Raw genomic sequence first — 24,014 nt, 5'->3', positions numbered from 1 at the left:
TAGTTCATTAGATGGATGATGTTCGTAAAAATGCACAAATGTTGGTAGATCATTGGTTTCGACAAACCTCCACAGAGACGCCGTATTTGCACGTTTTCATTTGAAAGACCAAGAGTGGTTTATACCTACTGTTGTCTCAGCTTGGATACAATTACGCTCTTCAGTGTGAATGTGGCCCATACATCACAAACAGCCCACAAATCCTAGCAGGTTAAGAAGTAATATAAGAACTGTAGGTTGGTCCTGTGCTACATGTTTAATTGAATATACATGTTCATGGTCATTCATCTGAGGCATAGACACAAAGCCTATTTCATACATTCGCTCTCTGCGGCTCTCTGATGATTTATTTGTTCTCTTCCTGCGCAGCTGCCCCAGAGATAAGTGGCTGTTTATCAAATTGCCTGTCAGAAACACTCGGCAGATTAATCCACAGCTCTTATCGCTGCGCTGAGAGAAAACTTCCCAGTGCTTTTAATTCACTGAATTGGATTACAGTATTACACAAGCACCTCTCGCGACTGGAGTGCTCAGCTCGTTTTAATACAAATACTTTCCCTTACACCCTGTCCATGCTGGAAGCGGACGGCATGATGTGACAGAACTGCAGTGCTCCTGTTAGAATCAGCGAAGCAGTTGAAGCTGCAAGAGTTTTGTGGTGACAGTAGCAGTGGAAGTGCAGAGAGTTCTGGTTATGTGGTTCACTTGCTTAAACTGTTTATAGTGGAGGTCTGTGGGAAAGTCTAATGGAGTAGAAGCAGTGACTGGACAGTTTCGAAATGGTCTTGGTTGTCTAGTTTTCCAAGTAACATTTTCTATAGGAAAAAAAGCTTCACGAAACATCATGAAATAAATATAGAGATTTTTAAGCAATCTTGTATCATTTAATTATTTATTCAATCATTCATTCATTTTTCTTTTCCTTTATTTATCAGGGGTTGCACAGTAGAATGAACTGCCAACTTATCCAGCATATGTTTTACACAGCGGATGCCCTTCCAGCTGCAACCCAATACACTACAACCAATTTAGTTTATTTAATTCAACTATAACGCATATCTTTAGACTGTGGGGGAAACTGGAGCTCCTGGAGGAAACCCACGCCAGCATGGGCAGAACAAGCAAACTTCACACAGAAATGCCAATTGACCCAGCCAGGACTCAAACCAGTAACCTTCTTGCTGTGAGGCGACAGTGCTAACCACTGAGCCAGAGTGTGGCCCCTATTTATTTATTTATTGATGCCTTTATGATGATAGGAAAGTAGATATAACAAAGGAAGTGAAGTTGTGAAGAGGGGGATATATTCATATATATAAAACCACCCCTCCCCATCTTTATGAAATCCCTCCCCGTCTCTATGAAAAGTATATGATCCAAATTTTTTCCTATATTTTGAAATATTTAATTATTTATAATGCATATTATATGCATATTATATATATCTATCTATATATGCATATTATATCTTTTTAAAAGTTATTAAGCTAGCTATCAAGGCAAAAACTAAAACAATATAAGCAAATATAAATATATATATATATATATATATATATATATATATATATATATATATAATATATATATATATATATATATATATATATATATATATATATATATATATATATATATATATATATATATATATATGTGTGTAATACAGTTAATAAAAATTCTGTGAAATAATACAAAAAAATAATTGTAGTGAATTACAAATGAAAAAAGCTTACTCAAAATATTACAATCCCAAATCAGAAAAAGTTGGGAAGTATGGAAAACGGCTATAAAAAACAAAAGTATTGTTTCTTAATGTACTTTGACTTTATTTTATTGCAGACAGTACAACAATTATCATTTAATTTGTTCCTCATGATTTTTTATTGTTTTTCTTTTTAAATTAAACACATATTCTAATTTAACAGAAACAGTTAAACATTTACCACTTTGTAATGGTGCCATTCCTTTTCATAACACTTACGTTAAAGACGTTAAAGGACTGAAGATGCCAAGTGATGCAGTGCTTTAGGTGTAATTTTATCCCATTCTTCTTGCAAACAAGTACTAAGGTGGGCAACAGTATGGAGTCTTTGTTGTCATATTTTTGTCACAACACATTCTCTATTGGAGACAGGTTGGGACTGGAAACATGCCAGTCAAGTAGTAAATAGCAACCAACAGTACAACTGTATTAGCGGGAATTTTTTCTTCAATACACATAATTACTTAAACCTGTATGCATTATTTTTTCTTCTGAAAACAATTGAACATTATCACTATATTGCACTGAGACTAGTAATATCAAATGTCCAGACTTTGCAACAAGTATGTACTGGAATTTAAAAAAATTTATTCCATTTCCTGCTAAAATTTGACTGTGATTAAAGTAGCTCCAACACTCTATCAAAGGTTGAGAGTGTGAACACAATGGCCAATCAGCAGTGTTCAAGATTTCGCTCAGCAGTTATCAAAATGCAAGCAGCAAATGCTGTATTGTCACATTTTTTATAATTAACATGGTAACAACTTATTGGTATCAATCATTAACTGAGATATAAAATATATAGGCTATTCATTGGTGTCCCATAAATGAAAGTAAATCAACCCAGGCTCATTCTGAAAACATAGCCATATATATATTTTTGGAGAGCACCAATACACCCCAGGAAGTATGTTTTTTTTGTTGCAGTTTTTATTTTCATGAATCCACCAGAGGCCGCTGTGTACACTTTTTTTAGATGTCATATTTCTTTTGCAACTGACCGATCAATCCCCCACCCACCCCTTTCCCTAAACCTAACTGATAGTATTTTAAAAAGCACCTATTGACTAGTGCCCACAACTTCCCTAAACCTAACCTACAGTGTTTTGTAAAGCAATCTATTAAAAAAAAGCCCCTGATTTTTACTAAATTTTCAGATTTTACCACATTCTCGCTGTTTTATTAACTTGTTTATTTTATTTTTTTGTTTTAGTTTTACCTGCATTCTAAAATCGTTCTTTGGGAGACTCGAACCTCATCGTCACTGTCAACTCTTCTTTGCATCTCAAGTCCGCCGACGTACAGTACACTACAAGCCACTGGACAAACTGGTAACAAGGGGAAAGCCATCCATACTGAGGTCAGCGATCAGCTGGTTGTCCAAAAAGGAATGGTGTCATATCGCCCCGTAACCTTCGTTTTAAATATGAAATGCAGCCATACGTACTTCTGGCTACAAAATTTGCAATCTCCAGAAATGTATATAGGACTACATTTTCAGTGGAAGTAAGTCATGTGCTTTGCATTGTTGTGCACTTTTTGGTTTCACACTGTGGATGGAATTGTTTTGGTGTAATTGTAAATAGGTGGTTTTAAGAAAAAAAAAAAAAAAGAGAAATGTTGAATATAAAGAAAGCATGTCTGGTCTGGGTCCAGCTCGTCTGATGGGGTGCCGTAACATTTGCAGTTTCAATCCGTAGCTCTATATGTAAAGTAGCCCCATGAGACAGCAGGAAAGGGGGCTCTGTTCAGCTGGATGAGTGATTGGGGAGATTTAAAGGCTGCGCGGGCGAGATGGATGGAGAGATGGAGAGAGAGATGATAGATGTGGTAGGCGTGTGTGAAATGTCTATTGGAGTCTCAGGTGTCAGAGGCTCGACAGCTCCCCGTGGACCATAAACTTGTGAACTTTGTCGTCTATTTACTCACTCGCTGTCTCGTTCGCTCGCTCATTGAGCTTTAAAGAGTGGGCTGGGCGGCTCGTTGTCATAGCGATGACTGACACTCTTGAGTTCCTTTGGTCCATAAAAATTGGTAGAGTTTTAAATAAGCCCTCTAAGGCCATGGCTGAGACTAATCGAACATTTATCACTTCCTTTCAGGCAAACACAGTAGTCACCTTTTTTGTTATGAACTTATCTATCTATCTATCTATCTATCTATCTATCTATCTATCTATCTATCTATCTATCTATCTATCTATCTATCTATCTATCTATCTATCTATCTATCTATCTATCTATCTATCTATCTATCTATCTATCTATCTATCTATCTATCTATCTATCTATCTATCTATCTATCTATCTGTCATTGTTGGGGTACTCTTTGAAATCTGGAATTATATAGAAAAACATATTATTATTATTCAATATGGAAAATTATTTTTAAGATAATACTATACCATACCATATCATTGCAGCTTTAAGATACCAATAAAAAAAAAATATATTTTTATAAGATTGTAAATATATATTTTTTTATTCTTTTTTCTAATTCAAAGAGTAACAAAATAATAATAATAATAATAATAATAATAATAATAAAAACGACTAATACTTTTCATCTCGTGCACACAAATTGGACAATACTGGAATACATCACAACTGGTTGGCCAGTCGCATGTGGTCTAGTCGCAGAAGTTCAAATATTATAACTGATCTGTAGCTCTGAATTTTCCACATACAGAGGTGATCGGAACTCCACGCAGCTCCCAAACTGCTCTCCACTGGAAAAGAATGACTTCTGATCTGTCGCTTGTCCTTTGTTGTGTACAGTGGAAACTAAGTAGTTAACCACCAATAAACCTTACCAGTTCCATAGCAACACTTTAGCAACTACCAATAATTGTCCTGTCTATCTATCTGTCTGTCTGTTTTTTACTTGCCAGGTTTGCTGAAAAGAATCTGGTTGAAGAGTATAGCTTTCAAAAAACTGTACTTCCTATCCAAGTGGTCACTTAATCACCACACACCCTCTCTTCTGTGTAGAAAGGCACTTTGAGTCAAGCAAAGCAGTTATTTAGCTTTGCTAATGGAGAAAAGACACAGGATGCATTAAATGAATACAAGCAATTTAGTACTACAATGTCACCTGCTCCATCTGTTGCCAAACTGGTGACATTAGCCACACAAACAGTCTCTACTGGTAAATTACCGGTCAATTACTGTTAAGAGATCATGTGTGAACTTTTTAGAAATATGGGTAAATTTGTTCTGGCAATTTGCTGGTATAAGAAGCTGTTTCATTACCAGCAAATTACATTTAATATGCTCTGTGGGAATGCAGAACATGGCTACCGTTAGGAGCATCTACAAGGCGTCAACATTGGGGAGATGACACATTTTCTCCATGCCTTTTTTTAATGCATCCATGATTATCCCACAAGTTTTTTTGTTTGTTTGTTTTTTGTTTCGCTCCATTTTGTGTCTTTGGATGCTGTTGACAACATTTTTATTTTTCTATAATTCAGTAATTCACTTTAAAAAGATAGTTTACCCAAAGCAAAATGTTCGATCATCATTTATCCTCCCTCGATGTGTTACTAACCTGTTTGCGTTTCTTCTTTTGAACATGGGTGCAGTTTTAACACATTCTTTAAAATATATTCCTTTGTATTCAACAGAAAAAAAAGGTAAATGGTGAGAAAATTTTCATTCTTGTATGAACTCATTCATTAATTCGTACGTTCGTTCATTGATTTATTCATTCATTCATTCATTTTCTTTCTGGCTTAGTTCCTTTATTAATTAGGGGTCACCACAGTGGAATAAACCGCAAACTAATCCAGTACATGTTTTACGCAGTAGATGCCCTTGCAGCTGCAACCCATCACTGGGAAATACCCATAAACACTCATTCACAAACATACATTACTGACAATTTAGCGCATACCCAATGGCATTTGGTCACTTTCCAATGCAATCTAAAAACAACCAAATATCAACATCTATAATATAACAGCTTGACGTTGTGTGGACGTTACCACTATGATGTACAGTATATTGGATTTTGATATAGATTAGATTTTGGTTGCCATGACTTAGGAATGTTGGCTCGACATTGGTTTTTGGTCACTTTTTAACACAATCTAAAATCAACCAAATATTAAAGTCATTTGATGTCCTTATTGGACATAAAAATAACATTGCCCTTGTTTAAAATATCTTCTTTTTGAAACAAGTGAAGAGTGAGTAAATGATAATAGATAGAAATAGATTAACTTCCTTTATAACCAGTTTTTGCTTAAGTCCAAAAGGACCTTAAGTGAACTTACTTTTTTTTTCTTGAAATTTGGCATTTCCATCACTCCTTTTTCAGGTGATTCATTAAAATGTGCATTAACACAGGTTGATAGAAACCCAGCTAGTAATTCCTCTTTTATAAATTACTGAAATATTGTTTTCTGTAATGCTGCAGATCTAGAGACTAATGTACACAATGATTTTGTAAAACATTCACTTTCACTGTGTTACATGATTAAACAGTAGTCATATACAACTGCTTTCTCAATTCAAATGGCCATTTCATATGGCACAACTTAGCAAGTAGATTGCATTCACTTGTTGAGGTTTAACGTCTGAGTCAGCTGAGACTTTTATGTCAGTAAATTGATGTACTTTCAACTGAAACGGAATATTGAGTTGAGGGCACATCATCTTTTTCACATCATTTCCTCATAGCACACTAATGGTTAGAGAGGCGTGGTTAAAAAACATGTTGGCTGAAACTGTCAAAATTCTGCCACTTCGGTCTTGTTAATTCTTGTTTTGGTGGAAGAGTTCAGATACTAGTTCAATCTTGTCATGTATGTTGTGCTCGGCTTGAGTCGAACACTCATATTTCCTGTCTGTCTTCATCTTTGAATGAGCTCCATTTTGGCCAAGCTCGGGCTGTTCACAGTCCCAGTTGACTTTATACCATGCGCTCTCTCATCTCTTGTCTTGTCCCACCCACCTTGTTCTCCTATAATTTGTCATTATGTTCACCTGCCCTCTTGTCAGTTTGTTGGTTTGCTTTCCCTATTTATTTATTTATTTATTTATTTATTTATTCATTTATTTATTTATTTATTTTTTTATTTATTCATTTATTTATTTATCTGTCCTGTCTTGATTTGTAGCTGTTTATCCTGTGTCTGTCAAGCCAAACTGAGTCAAGTCAGTTTTGCTGTGTGGCTGTGTTTTCCCCCTACATATTTGTTTTAGTTTTATTTATATAATAAAATCCTTGGTTATTTGCATTTGTGTCCTCGTATGCTTCTCAACTGCAAACCCTTACAGAAACTGTCCAACTGACCTCAAAAGAGAAGAACAGACCCCAAATGCTCAGAGTTTGATTGAAAATGACCAAAACGCTTTTTTTTTCAATGGATTAAATTCCACAGATTAATTGTTGATCTAAAGCAGTGGTCCTCAACCAGCAGCCGTGGTTCGGTACCAGTCTGTGCATCAATTGGTACCAGGCTGCACAAGAAATCATTATTTTTTTTCTAGTTTTATTTACCTGAGTCTGTACGATCTTTTATTTAAAAAAATCTTTTATGTTGAAAAATGACCATATTCTCTTACTTTGGTCTAGGTCATTTAACCGCCCAAATTTAACCCACAAGAAGCAAAATGAGTATGTAACAGACATCTTTGGAAAGTTTCTTTGCTAAGGGGAAAAGGCCCTGTGAAGGATACGCAAACTGCTAAGGAATTGATCCGCAACCCATTTGTCAAGAAATCAGGTGAATCCACCATGTCTGTGCAAGAAGATCAACTGCTGGAGATCGCAATTGACGGCGGCCTTTTAGGGGCTGTTCGCATGTTGCATCTTTTACAAAGTCTGTTTTCCGCAAGTTCGTTATTTCCATTAGTGGTGTGGCATGAAGGCTGACTTTCGCGGGCCTCTCCGCTGACTTCACACGCACCTCACGAAATGGACGAGGCTTTTATGCTTGACGCGTTCGTGCAGACTTAACATGCTCGGGTCATTTTAGATGCACGCACTTGAATGAATGCCACAAGTGCACTGCAAGTCGCATGACAAGAACTGACCGATCAGCTTCAGCTTGTACGGAAAATACACATTTCGGTAGACTAATTATTATCACAGAACACACAAACACTGCAATGCTTTGTATTTTTTCTCTACAAATAAAACTTGTATTAAAGTGACAGCAATGTTGATGGTCACCTAGCAACCTACAAACCCCGCCCCCAGTTGTAAACCCCGCCCCCACGTTAGTAAAAAGGTTGAGGACCACTGCTCTAAAGAATCACAATGTGTGCTTGCAAAATAAACATAGTGAATTTTGTTTTGACCTGGACTTTAAAGAGTGGGTGGGTCAGCTTGTTGTCATGGCGATGACTGACAGCCAAGTGTTCTTTTAGTCCATAAAGACTAATAGACTTTTAAATTAACCCTTTAAGCCCATGTCCAGCTTTTACCTATCTAAAATTCATCACCACTTCCCATTTCATGCCTTTTACATTCATTTTTAACTCGCTAGACCAGTCGAGCGATAAATGCGCGCATCAATTACATGTGAGTAGGCGTCCGTGTGTCGTTGTATGTTTTGCATGCAGAAATCTTTAAGTGGCTCTAAAAATCCCACTTTCAGCCATCTCGAAAGATGTTTAAACTATGCAGAGCTGCTAAATGAGATCCACTGTGTCCCCCAGCAGTGTACATGACCAGAGTTCTCCACACCAGCAGGCTTATGGGCATTAAAGTGCCTCGGTGACGCCAGGAATCCATTACTCTGCTATTTTGAGCATTCTACAGATTGCTCCCTGCGCTGAATAACAAGCAGCCGGGAATGGTCAGGAAAGCTAACGGAAGGTCTGGATGACTGACAGGAGATCAGTGGCAACAGCCTGAGAGTTCGGCTTGGGCCTGGTTAACTGACAGCAGATCAGTAGCGATAGGACAGGGGGAAAATGAGAGTGCTCTGAAACCGCTTTGCTGGGGGCCAAAAGCCTGCCACAGACCGGGTGTATGATTGGAGCCGGGGACCGGAGGAGACAGCAGCGGAGGGAGGAACGACGACCGGTTGGACAGAGATAAGCGGAGCTGAGAGAGGAGGTGATAAACACGTGAGGAGACAATAGTTAAGGGCAGTTAGAGGTGGCGGAAGGGTTGATGAAGGAGATGAGACCAAGATGTGTGTGTGTGTGTGTGTATGAAAGGATGGTTTGATGAGAATAAGAAAAAGAGATGTAAGAGTTAGGGTGTGGTGAAAAGGGGTATTTTTATATACTTCTTTCAAATCCACATCAGTTTACACACAGTTGTCCTGCTGTGAGCTTCCTACTGCGCAAATGAAGATGATGATGAAGTCACTGGTCTAGACGGAGAATGTAGGGCTGTTGATTATGTGTGTGTGTGTTTGTGTGAGAAGAAAAGAGGCACTCTAGAGTATATTTTGATTCTTATTTTATTTTAAACACTAACCATTTTTATTTGATTTGCATTTGTTATGTTATGTTATATTGAAAGGATAGTTCAGCCGAAACTGAAAACTCTGTCTTCATTTACCCTAACTGGCCCACCAAGAAAATTTTGGATTGCATTTCTTAACTCCTAATGTTGCTAGTTAACACACTCAAGCCTTTTTTTATTTTTTTCATCCCATAATTTCTAAAATATCAGCCTCTACCAAATGGTAGATATGTTGGTTTAGGGTCAAAGTATCATAATTAATACATATACTATGAAACATATGAAAATATAAAGTGTACGACAAAAAAAAAAAAAAAAAAAATTTATATATATATATATATATATATATATATATATATATATATAAAATATTTATTTTTCGAAGTATGTCAAAAATATTTCAGATTCTCATTTAACATGTTTTCTTGTTTGATTGTTTATTTGTTTATTTGTTTGTTTGTTTTTTACAGTAAAACCAAAATCAAGTGTATAGTGCAACAGGATTATTTTTGTTTGATTAAATTGTAAAACAACAGTGCTGTTTAGTGTAAACCATTATATAAATTCTTTTATTCTTTAAATTACTTTTACAGTCTTTATTTAAAACAGTCAAAATCCTATCAACCATTTGATAGAGCAGGCAGTTAAAGGATTAACACAAACGTTTCTGTAAACACAAAATAAGTTATTTTTGGAAAATGCTTGAAACCTGTAACCATTGACTTCAATAGTATTTGTTTTTCCGATTATGCAAGTGAATGGTTGGAAGTTTCTAATCTTTTAAAAAATATCTTATTTTATGTGTAACAGAAAAAAGAAACTCATTAAGATATGGAACTACTTGAAAGAGAGTAAATGGTGAGTAAATCTTCATTTTTAGGTGAATATAATTCTAAATTACTTTATTCCAGGCTCATTCTGATAATGAACCTCTATATTAATTTCTGGAGAGCGCCAAATATGTCCCAGGAGCTACGCTTTTTTGCAGTTTTTATTTTTTTTTTTGCAAATCCACTAGAGGCCGCTGTGTATGGTTTTTGAGATCTCAAATTTATCTTGCGAGCGCCATTTGTGCCTGCTGTTCTCACTTATATCCACCAAAGGCTGCTGTCGACTCACTGACTGACTGAACGATCGTCTGACCCATCCTTTCTACTTCCCTAAACCCAACCAATAGTGTTTTCAAAAGCACCGATTGACCCACCCCCCACTTCCCTAAACATAATCGACAGTTTTACCACATTCTCACAGTTTTTACTTGTTTATTTTATTTTTTGGCTTCTGTTTTTGCCTTACCCACTTACTAGAACCATTCTTCACCGGACTCGAACCCTGTCATCGTGGTCCACTCCTCTTTGCATCTCTAGTCTGCTGACGTACATGGCGAGGTAACTGGAGAAACTGGTAACAGCAGGAAAGCCGTTCATATTGAGGTAAGCGGTCAACCGGTAAGCGCAAAAAAGAACGGCGTCATACTGTCCCGTATTGTTTGACAAAATACAGCCATACATACTTCTGGCTAGAGGTCCACATTTCTTGCGGAGCGGGAATAAATTTCAGAATAAAACACTGGTCGTTAACTCTGGTGTAATTTAAATGAGACCAGGCGGTCTAACAATATAGTGTTTTAAGGAGGCATATTTAATCGCTGTACATTTTACATACTTCCTTGTGCCAATATGTACCTGTGTATAGAAATATTTCTGATATGATATATGAAACACAATTGGCAGTTGGCAAATATATTGAGTGGATATGTTTGTAAATCTGACTTTGAAAGAGTCGGTGCCTCGCCAGCCACCATCCTCACAACACGTAATCCGGCATTTATGTCTCATCACAAAAGGGCAGACAAAACTGACTCATTAGGTAGTACCCAATTTTAACGTAAGATCTAAATTTTGCCGGGAACGGTCGGATCGGGAAGGAAATGGGGTTAATCGGGCAGCAGGTGAACAAAGGCTGAATATACAGTGGGAGTGGTTGGGTGTTGAGTAAAACCTGATGGGAGCGGGATTAAAAATTCATTCCCGCACAGATCTCTACTTCTGGCTACATAGTTGGCGATCTCCAGAAATGTATTTAGGGGTACATTTTCAGAATGAGCCTATATGTTGGCTTTATCTTTAGAATTCTTTTTTTTTCCATATTAATATATTTTACATTTAGCTTATTTTATTCTATCATTTGAATTAGTTTATTTTATTTGCTCAGATACTTTTTGCTTTATTTTCATAATTTTTTCAACAATGATACTAATTTGCCTCATTACATATTTATATGTTTCTTTTAATTTCAGGTTTTTTAAACCAATATTAAATCTCATCATTTCTGCAATGTAATTTTTACCTCTTCCTCTGTTTCTTAAATCACCACATTTTTCTCTCTTCTCTGATTCTTCCTGCCATCTCCGTGACCTCTTTCTGATCTTTTTTCTTCCTTTTTATCATTGCTCTTTCTTTACTAAGCTCCACTCGTCCTTGACTATTCAGTTATCTTGTTTTTCTCTAGTGTTTATTTCCTTTCCATCTTCTAATTTCTCACCTGCTCCCCCTCACTCTTTTCAAATCCACCCTTATGCATTTCTCCCTCTTCTTCTCTCTTCTTAATCGTGACCGTGATGTCTTGTTGTTGTTGCTCACAGAAATTGGCCTGTCATAATCTATGCCGCTGAGTAATCAGTGTTCACTTGTGTTCCCGAAAAAAGTACGGCCAGAAAAAATCGCCGAAAGGTGACTTTATTCTCTGCACCAAAGAAAGATGACGGCCATCACACCTGGATCTGCACTTACAGACCAAAGAGACGATGGAAATTGTGGAGGTGTGCCGGAGAGAGACAGAAATTGACTTCCAGCGGCATCCATCCTAATACCCAAACTGTTTACTGTCAAACTTCATCCAATAAGTATGATTCGCTAGTGAGTGAGACAGATAGAGATTGGGAAAAATGCTTTGTTCTGCCCTATGTGCTGTAATGATGTTCTAGAGTAGGACAAATGGCCAGCTTTGCTCACTTTTTATTGTATCCATTCTCATATTTAGCCCTGATTCATGGGTAATTATGAGAGAATTGATTCTTTGAAACTAATTAGCCTCCATTAGAGTTCAAATATGAAAACAAACTACCCAAGTGGACTTTTCTAGTGGGGGAAAAAAGCGAAAAACAAAAGCTCTGTTTTATTTTTCTCAGACCTGTCGGTTCCTCTCCACCAATCACGCGTCTTTAATCTGTATGTCCCACCCACTACATCTGTCTGCATAAAGGGAGGGTATGTTTGGGAGTCATTAGGTCTGATCAGTTCATTAAAGAGATTGAGCGAGCTGCGCTAATGGCCACTTGAGTGGTGGTATCATGCCGTGGAAGATCGTCATTCGTTATTTCTCTCCTTTTGCTTCTCTTGCTCTCTCCTTCTTCTCCTTGGTAGTCTCTGTGGGATTAATTGAAGGAGGAAAGCAAGAGGGAGCGAGAAGTGGAAAGATGTGGAAAACAAGGAGAAACATGGAAAAACAATCTCTTGCGTCCCTGAGGGAAGGAGTGATGTGAAGAACTCGTCTGAGGGTGTGTTCCACCTGAGTGAAGAGTCAAGGTCAAACACGGGCCATGATTCTTCAACATCAGCCCAAATAACAGCTGTGCTCATCACACACAGAAACAGGTGTGTGAAGAAAGAATAGTTACAGTTAAAAGGATATTTCACACACAAATGAAAATTTGGTCATGATTTACTAACTTATATTTTGAAGCATGCTTTAAACTGATATACAATAGATTCCATGGTATTAGTAACACCTTTGGTCACTATTCATGGTATTAACAAACAACTAACACTACAACCTTAAACTACAAATTAGCTATTTATTATTAATTAGTAGCCTTACTAGGAGTTGGGTTCAGATAGTGGGTAGCATTAGGATTGCAGAATAAGATCATATTTATAACTACTAATGAACAGTCATTTATTTTCCTTTGGCTTAGTCCCCAATTTATCAGTGGTTGCCACAGTGAAATGAACCGCCAGCTATTCCAGCACATGTTTTATGCAGCGGATGCCCTTCCAGCAGCCACCCAGTACTGGGAAACACCCACACACTCTCACACTCACACACACACTCATACACTACAGGCAATTTAGCTTTTTCAATTCACCTATAGCACATGTCTTTGGACTTTAGAGGAAACCAGAGCACCCGAAGAAAACCCATGTGAACACGGGGAGAACATGCAAACTTCACACAGAAATGCCAACTGGCTCAGCCGGGACTTTCTTGCTATGAGGCGACAGTGCTAACTACTGAGCCACAACGCCGCTCCTACTAATAAATAGTAGATAGAAAAAAACAGTATTTAATGGCATGAATTGTGAGCTAAAGGGTTATTATAGTATTTTTTCCTACAATCGATGTCAGTGGTTTTCAACATTCTTCAAAATAACTTATTCGACAGCAGCAACAAAAAATATACTCCTAAAAGTTTGAAACCCTGTAGTTCACTCTCATGTTCTTTCAAATGTGTGTTAATTTTCAGAACACTACTCTGAAAAGAAATTCCATTATTTGATGTTTTTTTAGCAGCTGGGGGACCAAAACAAAAAAACAACGTTAAATAACGGACGTTAAATTACAGACATTTACCGTAAAATAAAGGCCCTTAAATTACATAAATTTTTCATAAAATAATGGCCATTCAATTACATAAATTTACTGTAAAATAATGGACGTTAAATTACAGAAATTTACAGTAACATAATGGATGTTAACTTACATACATTTACTGTAAATTAATGGCCATTAAATTACAGAAATTAAAAGTAAAATAACGAACATTAAATTACAGAAATGTACAATAAATTAACATACGTTAAAATAAAGAAATTTACTGTAAAATCCCAAATATTAAATTACAGAAATTTACAGTAAAATAAAATATGTTAAATTACAGACATTTACTGTAAAATAAAGGCAGCCAAATTACAGAAATTTACAGAAAAATAACTGATGTTAAATTACAGAAATTTGCAGTAAAATAAAAGACGTTAAATTACAGAAATTAACCATAAAATAACAAACATTAAATTACAGAAATTTACCATTAAACACAGACATTAAATTATAAAAATTGACTGTAAAATAACAAACATTTAATTACAGAAATTGAACAAATAACAGACGTTAAATTGCAGAAATTTACCATAAAATACAAACGTTAAATTACAGACAATGACTGTAAAATAAAGAACATTAAATTACAGAAATTTACCTAAAATAACTGCCGTTAAATTACAGAAATTTACCATAAAACAACAAACATTAAATTATAGAAATTTTCTTAAATTAAAATTTCCGTCAATTTTTTGTAATTTAACATCTGTTATTTTACAGTAATTTTTTTGTAATTTAATGTCTATTATTTTACGATAAACTTCTGTAATTTATTGGCCATTATTTTATATTTTTTTCAGCACCATAGCTGCAAAAAACATTAAATAACAGATTTTCTCTACAGTGCAGTGAAGATATTTTCATAAATAGTGAATAATGTAAAATAAAAATAAAAATTACAATAAATATTGCATTAAAAACACAAACATAAATCAACCTTTTTGCTCACTTTTATTATTTAAAATAACTGTTTCTTTTTTTAATACATTCAACTTTTTTTTCCTGTAACTTAGAGCTGAATTTTAGCATCATTACTCCAGTATTCAGTGTCTCATGAATAATAAATGTTTTTTTGAGCAGCAAATCAGCAAGTTAGAAAGATTTTTGAAGTATCATATGGCACTGAAGTGGCGTAAGGATGCTGAAAATGTGATATCTCAGCACTTTATCACATCCTCCAACCCACCAGGGGGCACACATATTGCCCTATACTACTCAACATTAGATGGCAGTTGTGATTTTTGTTCCTCTAAAGTCTCCTGTAATCTGCGTAATTACCACCACCTGTTCTTTGCCCAATATAAGACTGCTTTGTATCCTGCTCTATGTTCAGTCCCGAACCCAACCTCTTGCTGCCTTGTCCAGTGTCCAGTTAAGTTGTTCTCAAGACTTTTTGCTTGTTCTCAAGACTTTTTGCTTGCTATATTGCTGTTTGGTTGTTCTGAGACCCTCGTGTCTATTTTATTTTGTATGTATTTTTAGGAAGCTCGGCTTTCCTATTTTTGTTGTACTTTTTCAATCCTGGCTTTAGAGCGATATTATCTCTCCTTTTTGTCAAATTCTCTTCAGTAAAGACCTATTTTTTGAAATTCATACGTTGTGGACTAACTTTGTTCCTCCTCTGCTCTTGGGCCAGTAGTTGCTGACTTGGCTCATGTAGTAAGAAGTACTGCTAACCACACCGTAGACCCGGTTTCGATCCCCACTCAGATCATTACAGAAAATTCATCAAACAAGTTACATTTTACAGTATATACACAGAAATAGTTGTGTTCAAATATGGTAAGTAAAAATATTTATTATAACAATATTACTGTTTTTGTATAATACAATCTAGTGAAAGAACTGAAGAAATCCTTTAAAAAATCTTACCTTTCTAATACATTAGTCATGATAGAATTTTTAGCTAGGAAAATCCTTCATTCTTTGAGTGTCTAATGAATTTCATTATATTAATTGATTTATTATTTAATTTAGTACATTTATTACTTTTATGGAGACTTTTTATTCATAACAACACCCAAATCACTTTATGCCATCCGAGAGAGCCTATTAGAAACACTTTTGTCCTTTATTTGCAATGTTTATGCATGGGAAATGGACTGTCTGAAGATACTAGGCCACTAAAAAATAAAAACAGCACAATAAAGAGATACTGAAGATCTGTGAAGCTTTGGGCTAGAGACTCAGAAAGCCTTGGAAAATGTGTTTGTGTCCTTATCTGCATGTCTTCGTGTTCTCACAGACACCTGTCGTTCAATAATGTATTTAAAGGCCCATTACCCTTTTCCATTATTTACATAACCCTTCCTTTCCTTTTCTTTCCCCACGGCAAAAAGATATAAGCATGATTTTGGCTGCAAGCAACAGGCAGGATTGATTTTTTTTTTTTTTCTTCCCCTCAGGCTTTCTAACACACATGTAAACAACAAATGAGCAGAATAGGGTGCAGATGGAATAAAAAAATAAACATGGAGCTACCTTTTTAATTAAAAACTATAGAAGTGTTAGATGAGACCTGTGCATTTTGAAATATACTATCCTGTAAGTCTAAAACAAAAATGTTTGTAAATAATTGAGGACATGTTGGATCACCACCTATTCTTGCAAGCAATCCCTGGATGCCGCAGCAGATGTTGCAGCCGTTGGTAATTATAGGAATATTACTTTGTAAAGGTTGTTTGTTTCCATAGAAATTGTGTCGATGTTATCCGTGTTAAAGTCTAAAAAAGCTCTGGAATCCCATATGACCCCTGGCTTGCGCTGAAGTCCTCCAAGCTTAATGTAATACTCTGACCAGAGATATCCGCTCTGATATTAGCCCCTGTGCCTGTGTTGGATTAATAGGGTTTTTCTAATGCTCAAATAAGACAAATATATCTTCCTATGTCCACAAGGAAGGCAGTTCTTTTAATGGAGAGTTGTTGTTTTCTTCAGTAAGATGCACTTGGGTTCAGAGTGACAAGGTTTTTCAGTGTGCAAAAATTTGTGTAAACTAAAGCACTCTTGTTCCTTCAAGGACTCTTAGTTGCTGTCTGTTCCTCTTACCTCTCGTTTCCTGTTTTCCTCACATTATAAAAAAGGGTTATTATTTGGTCTCCTGGTTTTTATTATCTTTTTTTTTCCGCTCAAGGACAAATCTTTCTTCTCTTTTATCTATTTATTTTTTCTGTTCTATTATTTTTTTGTCATTTGTTTCCTTTCTGGAGACACCTCAGGAAGATGAGTGTGATGTGCAAATGTTTTTTTAGACACATTTCTAAATTCAGGTCATCTTAAGCTCTCTCATTTATCATATCTTATGAAGGCCAATTTCCTGTAACAAAGCAGTGTGTGCAAGTAAGTAGCAACATTTGCATGTGCGTGAATGTTTTTTAATATATTGCTTTAGTGATTGCATTTGCCCAGAATGAGTTGAAATAACTGTCACTGTGTTTTCAGAATGAGAAAAGAGAAAGTCTAAGCAAATTGCTCAACAATTAAGGGATTATTCATTTATTGGAGAAATATATTCTGATCTCATTTGTAATTGTAAGCACATATGTCAAGTCTTTGGAATCAACGTACAGTATCAATGTATTGCAAAATTACAGCATCTAAACCATTTTATGCAGCCTCACTCTGATTATGTACCCCTATATGCATTTTTTGAAGAGAGCCAAATACGTCTTAGGAAGTACACTTTTTTTTTTTTTTTTTTTTGCAGTTTTTGTTTTTGGGAATCCACTAATGGCCATTGTTTATGCTTTTTGAAACCTCAAATGTCTTTCGCGAGTGCCATTTGTGCCTGCACTTCTCACGTAAATCCACCAGAGGCCACTATCGACTGACTGACCAACCAACCGCACCCACCCCCTGCCCTAAACCCAACCGATAGTGTTTTAAAAATTACTGATCGACCAGCGCTCACCCACTTCCCTGAACCCAATCAACAGTGTTTCAAAAAGAAATCCAGAAAAAGAAAAGGTCCATGATGTTTATGTTTTTAGACTTTTCCACATTCTCATCCTGTTATTTACCTGTTTATTTTATTTTTTTGTTTGTGTATAACCTGCTTTCCTGGAACCGTTCTTCACCAGACTCAAACCCTGTTGTCACAGCCAACTCTTCTCTGCGTCTCAAGTCCGCTGAAGTATGCTGCAAGCTACTGGACAAACGTAACAGTGGGAAAGCCGTTCATACAGAGGTAAGCAGTCAGATGCAAGCGTGAAAAGGAATGCCATCATACCACCATGTAGTGTTCATTTTATGAAATGCAGCCATACGTACTTCTGACAACATGATTCACAATCTCCAGAAATGAATATAGGGATATGTTTTCAGAATGAGCCTACAGTATGTTAATTTTATTCATATATATATAACTTTAGATTATATATATATATGATTATATAAGATTATAATATAAGATTATATGCCAATTTTGTGGCATTATTGAAATAGAGACATGTAAACACCTTTTTCAAACTATTACCTTCATGTAGGATTTTCGCTGCATTTTGCGACAGGATAGTCTATACACACACTGCTTGACACTATTCTCTGCACCTACCGAGTCTGTGAAGTGCCTGCATTGCGAAATGCAGAGGTTTTTTTTTTCTAATATGGCATGCCGTATCAAATTCAATTAAAACAACACTCTTCCAGCAGTTTAAACTCGCATCCAATATCTTGTTTGTCATGGAGGGCATGCATAAAATGTTCCTGAATGAAACTGAAAGTACCAAACTGTAGTTAAAGTTGACAAATTAAAGATAAAACACCCAAAATTACATCAAACTAAGAAGGAAATGTGAATAGCGTGGTGACGCAATGATGTTAATCGAATTATGTGCTACAACATGTAAAATGGGATCATGAAAGGAACATTAATAAAGCAACTCAGGCAAACACTTTAATCACATTATTGTCTTATTCAGATTAAAGTAAATAATTTGATTACTGGTGTCGATGTAAACAGTCAGTGACAGTATGTGCTGATTTTTGTGTGACACTAGTGCCAAGTACATGCGCTAAAAACCTGTAAAAACTATGTTTTTTGCCTATATTCTCAAGTTCTGGAGTGGTGTGTGTTGCTTTTTGTTTTTAGTTGTTGTTGTTGTTTACTGTGTGTGTGTGTGTGTGTGTGTGTGTGTGTGTGTGTGTGTGGGTGCTACTGACTTGCCAATAAGTCATTCTGTCTGTTGTAAATGCTTTCCATAACATGATGAGTAAATGAAAGCACTCGCAAAGTTGTTTTACAGCTTTTTTTTTGGCACACAAATGTGTTTTTGGAGCTTTGTATGAGTACAGTTAAACCACTGAAGTTACATGTAATGTTTTGACAGCACTTTTTATTCCTTTTCTGGACTTTGAACATCTCATGACCCTTGCTGTCTAAAAAGGCCAGAGAACTTTATTATAAAATATCCTAATTTGTGTTCCAAAGATGAAAGAAGGTCTCTGGGGATTGGAACAACACTGTAATGAGTAATTAATAAAAGAATTTTCATTTTTGGGTGAACTAATCCTTTAAGTGTCCTTGTTAGCGTGCCATTCCTTTGACATGTTTAACCCCTTTTGATGTGCAAAGTTAGAATCAGAGAAATTTTATTGGTGCAATAGCTTAGATCAGGCATGTCCAAACTCGATCCTGGAGGGCCGGTATCCTGCAAAGTTTAGTTCCAACCCCAATCAGACACACCTGGGCTAGCTAATCAAGCTCTTATTAGGCTTTCTAGAAACATCTTTGCAGGTGTGTTGAGGCAAAATGGAGCTAAAATCTGCAGGACACCGGCCCTCCTGGACCGAGTTTGGACATCCCTGGCTTAGATGGTGTCAAGTACATGTGTCAAAAAACCTAGAAAAACTATTTTGTTCTCCTATGTTCTCTGTCAAGTCCTGGTTCACGTAGTTCTCTATGACACTTGTCTGTTGTGCTATTGACTTTGTCATAGTGTCTATTGTAAATGGTCATCCTAATGAGACAAAGTGAAAACACATGCAAACACAGTTGTTCTACTGTTTTTTTTTTTTTGTTTTGTTTTTTTGCCACACAAAAGTGTTTTTGAGGCTTTTTTCTGGACTTTGAACATCTCATGACCCTTGCTGTCAAAAACAGCCAGAGAGCTTTAGGATAAAATATCCCAATTTGTGTTCCAAAGATGAAAGAAGATCTCTGGGGATTGGAACAACACAGTAATATGTAATTAACAAAAGAATGATCATTTTTAGGTGAACTAATCCTTTTAGTGTCCTTGTTGGCATGCCTATCTCCCAATCCATAGATGAAATTGAAGTTTCTGGAGAGGAGTTTAGCAGAGAAACATTTAGTAGGATCTGTGGAATAAACATCACTTGTTTTGGCCTCGAGATACATTAGCTACTGTTGCTAAGAGCTGTGGTCTTTATCCTTCTTTTTAGTGTGTCCACCTCGCATTCCCTTGACATTTTTTACCCTGCTTGACATGCAAAGGTAGAATCAGAGAGATTGCATTGGTGCAGTGGCTTAGATGGTATTGAGATTGATGGGGATGAGTATAACTAAGGGATAACTAATGAATAAAAAGTATAATTATTGGGAGCTGTGTGAGTAAACCTCTGAAGGGACATACTAGCAACTGATGCGAAAAGCTGTAGTGTTATATTTGTCTTTTAGCATGCTTGAAACATTTCTATAAGTACAAATAGAGGGGTTATATTAGAGGAGTGAGGGTTTTAAAGCCAACTATTAGCAGCTGGACATTTTAATCTATCTATCCTGGCCTCAAGTCACACACTAGCAGTCTGTGGTCTTTAGCATCTTTTTTATGATGCCCAAATTCTATCATGGAGTCATAGTGCTGCTTTGAACCCCACTCTTTGGTAGAAGAACCAGAGTATGTTGGTGCTGTGGTTTGGATGGGATTGAGGTTTTAGGGTTTAAATTCAACTGTGCTTGTAAACCTCAATTTCCTTGGCCTCAAGAGCAGTGTTGGGGAAAGTTGCTTTTAAAAATAATACATTGCAATATTCAGTTACTCCCCCAAAAAGTAACAAGTTGCGTTACTTAGTTACTTTTTATGGTAAGTAATGCATTACATTACTTCTGAGTTACAGAACTTTTCTGTACCTTTGAGCAGAGGCTTGATCTCTTTATTGCAGGATTTTTTATTCATTTTTTTATTAGAGGAGCTCTGCAATCAGCAACACACTCTATAACCTCTACAAAAACAGTAATGTAGGATATTGTTATCTTCTGAGAACATCCTGAGCCCAGAGCTATACATACTGCATATATACTGTAGATTAATGAAAGTTTAAAGCAACGTTTGCTACTTTTGTACTTTTTGTCTTATTAGTGAAGTAGAATTACTGTCCATTGAGACAATCCCCTTTTCCTTTTCTTCCATGTGTTTAGAATAATGAGAATACTTCCATTGCAGGGATGTAAGGCTCTGCAATCTTGATTTTTGTCTGTTCCTGTATTCTCTCATTGAGTGTGTTATTCAACATGACGGCATTCATTTCAATTCAGCCATTTAAAAAAAAAAAAAAAAAAGCTGCTAATTACTTAAATGCATTACACTTGTTTAAAAGTAACTCAAATATTATTGCTTATTTTTTAACAAGTAATGCGTTACCATAATAAAGACGCTGAGGCAGCATTAGAATCCATTTGTGGACGTTTAATCAAAGGCTTGCACAGAGACATTAACGTGAAAACAGGCAGAGTGTCAAAATCAGATGAGCTGTCCAAATCTTTCAACATACACAGACGCCAAAAGGCGTAAGTAATAGGCAGGGCCAGACGGAATCTGCGGACATCTTTTGCTATTTCTGCGCAGAAGTTTGGTAAAAATCTGCAGATTTATGGAATTTGGACGTAGTACATCCGCTATTTTTTCATGTGTAATATGTATTTTATATAACACATTTATGACCATTTACCACAGGACAATGGTGCAGTGCGCTCACCACACATCAGAAATAGGTGGAGTGGAGAGACAGTAATACAGCCAATTCGGTGCATAGGGATGATTGGTAGGCCATGATGGGTAAGGGCCAACCAAGGGAATTTGGCCACAACACCAGGGTTAGACCCTTACTCATTACGAGAAGTGCCATGGGATTTTTAATGACCACAGAGAATCAGGACTTTGGTTTATTCGAAAGATGTCGCCCTCTGACAGCATGGTGTCCGATTCACTTTCACTGGGGCATTAGGACTCACACAGACCACAGGTTAAGTGTCTCCTGCTGAACACTCCAACACAACTTCCAACAGCAACCTAGTTTTCTCATGTGGTCTCCCATCCAGGTACTGATCAGCGCTGCTCAGCTTCAGTAACCGGTCTTGGGCTGCAGGGTGATATGACTGTAGCCATAAGTGCACATCATATGCACGCTGCTCTATCCCATAAAGCCCTGTGAAAGAACTCATGAATGGGAGTCATGATCACGTGACCTACCCTCTTGAGTTGCGTCGCTTCACTCCCATTCATGAATTCTCTCATGGGGCATAATGGGATAGTGCAGCATGCATGGGATGCGCACTTCAGAATCTCGGCAAATTTAGTAGGTAATCGCATACTGATTTTCAAATTCTATGAATTGGGACATACTCGGTTCACATAGTGATTTTAGCATACTATATAGTATGGAACTAGGCAGTTTCAGACGCAGCCAGTGTCTGATTCCTCACTGAAATGCTCAACAAACAGGAAGTGAGTGCAGAGGTAGCGGAACTGAGTCAATAATCGTACAAGAGCTCCCTCTTCTGGCATGGCATTACAGTTTCTTAACTCATTACTTAGAAAACAAATGTGTTACTAGTGTTACTGACACTAGAGAATGTGGTATTTGGCATCTTTGTTAATGTGTCCACCTCTCTTGCAGTAGACATTGGTTGGAACTCAGCACGTGCAGGTAGAATCAGAGGAGTTAATTGGTGCCAAGGCTTTAGTGGTATTAAAAGGTGAGTGTTTGGGGTGAAAATCTTCATAATTCGATTTGATCTGACTCCAATTGCAATTGTGGGAGTCACAATTATTTTCAAAAAGTATTATTTACATACATTTTTACAAATTTGTTCAGCTATGCAAATACATCTTTCCAACCTGACATATTAACCATAATTGGAGATGATATATTTTTTTTTTTTTGATGATGATGATTGGAATCTATGACAGTACGGCTATCTTAAAATGTTATTGTTATATTAATAAAGTATTAATGAATTTATCAGGATGAGCAAAATCTGAATGTAACACTGAAATGTCAGATCACAAAGACCAGTCATTACAAGAACTGTTCTTTATAGTTTGTTTGTAACTTTTTTCCAAAAAGAAATGTCTTCAAATTTGCACTACGAATCAAAATCAATGTTTTGATTTGTAGTGCAGCAAGAATCTGCATACCTACATGCATCTTCTTGATCTCATTTGACTGCAGGGTAAATTAAAAAAATTTGAGAATGGATTCAGAATAGCTAGAGAAAGAATCACAATGAATAATTTTTATGTCCGCCTCCCATTCTTTGAGAGTGGTGTGAGAAGAATGGGATGGGTTACACTGGTCCTTTGACCTCATTGAGAGTGTTATGGGGGAGCCGCCCCCTAAAACCGATGTCTGAATTACAGTGTGAGCAGTATATAACTTGTATTTTAACCAAGAGAACAAGGTTTCTACCAGGAAGACTTAGGAGTTAGATATAAAAGTTTTAACTTTAATTGTAAATGGTTTGAATAAGTGTATGTTCGTTACTTTCCTTTCATAAAGTCCTTTTGCGTAAGCCCAGTCTATGGTGCAGAACTCTGGATGAGCTGGCAGATCCTGCCTAAAAATGAAGGCAGGGCGAAGCCTACCCCTGAGTGGAGAGGAAAGGGAAACTTCCGCAACGTCACCTGAGTACAGTGAAACAGATTGTTTAGTTGGGCTTATTTGTAGTGCGCTTGGTTGCTATAGGCTGACGAGATAATTATCATGAATCATATGACACGCCAATCTTCCTGGCAGAACTATCGCTAAAGCTTTCATTACTTTTAGCTGATAAACACAAAACTAGAAATGGCCTTTTAAAATGAAAGTCTATACAAATGCTTTTTTATGCCAAGGTTTTTCTGCTTCATTGGCACCTGGCCTTTAGGAAACTTAAATCATAATATAAGGCCAGAATTAATACGTTTCAGTCAACTTTGCCATATGT

General features: G+C 36.4%; 1 long non-coding RNA gene across 14 annotated transcripts in view; it reads left to right on the top strand.

Moving 5' to 3' along the window:
* The window catches only part of LOC147846710 (uncharacterized), a 156,515-nt gene that overhangs the window by 113,169 nt on the left and 19,332 nt on the right, over nucleotides 1–24,014 (top strand). For 2 of the 14 annotated variants that reach the window (XR_015476368.1, XR_015476376.1), the window contains 2 exons: nucleotides 10,498–10,623; nucleotides 17,929–21,349. This is a non-coding gene — a long non-coding RNA (uncharacterized LOC147846710). Of the gene's footprint in view, nucleotides 1–3,008; nucleotides 3,123–10,000; nucleotides 10,049–10,497; nucleotides 10,624–11,834; nucleotides 15,443–17,928; nucleotides 21,351–24,014 lie in introns of those variants that run through there. The other 12 variants (XR_015476370.1, XR_015476378.1, XR_015476366.1 and 9 more) reach the window with 9 other exon arrangements.

The sequence above is a fragment of the Danio rerio genome, chromosome 1 (genome assembly GCF_052040795.2).
Source record: "Danio rerio strain M-AB ecotype USA chromosome 1, GRCz13ab, whole genome shotgun sequence".
Taxonomy (NCBI): domain Eukaryota; kingdom Metazoa; phylum Chordata; class Actinopteri; order Cypriniformes; family Danionidae; genus Danio; species Danio rerio.
The sequence above is the reverse complement of the archived record's forward strand: the minus strand, read 5'-3'. Positions and strand labels throughout refer to the sequence as shown.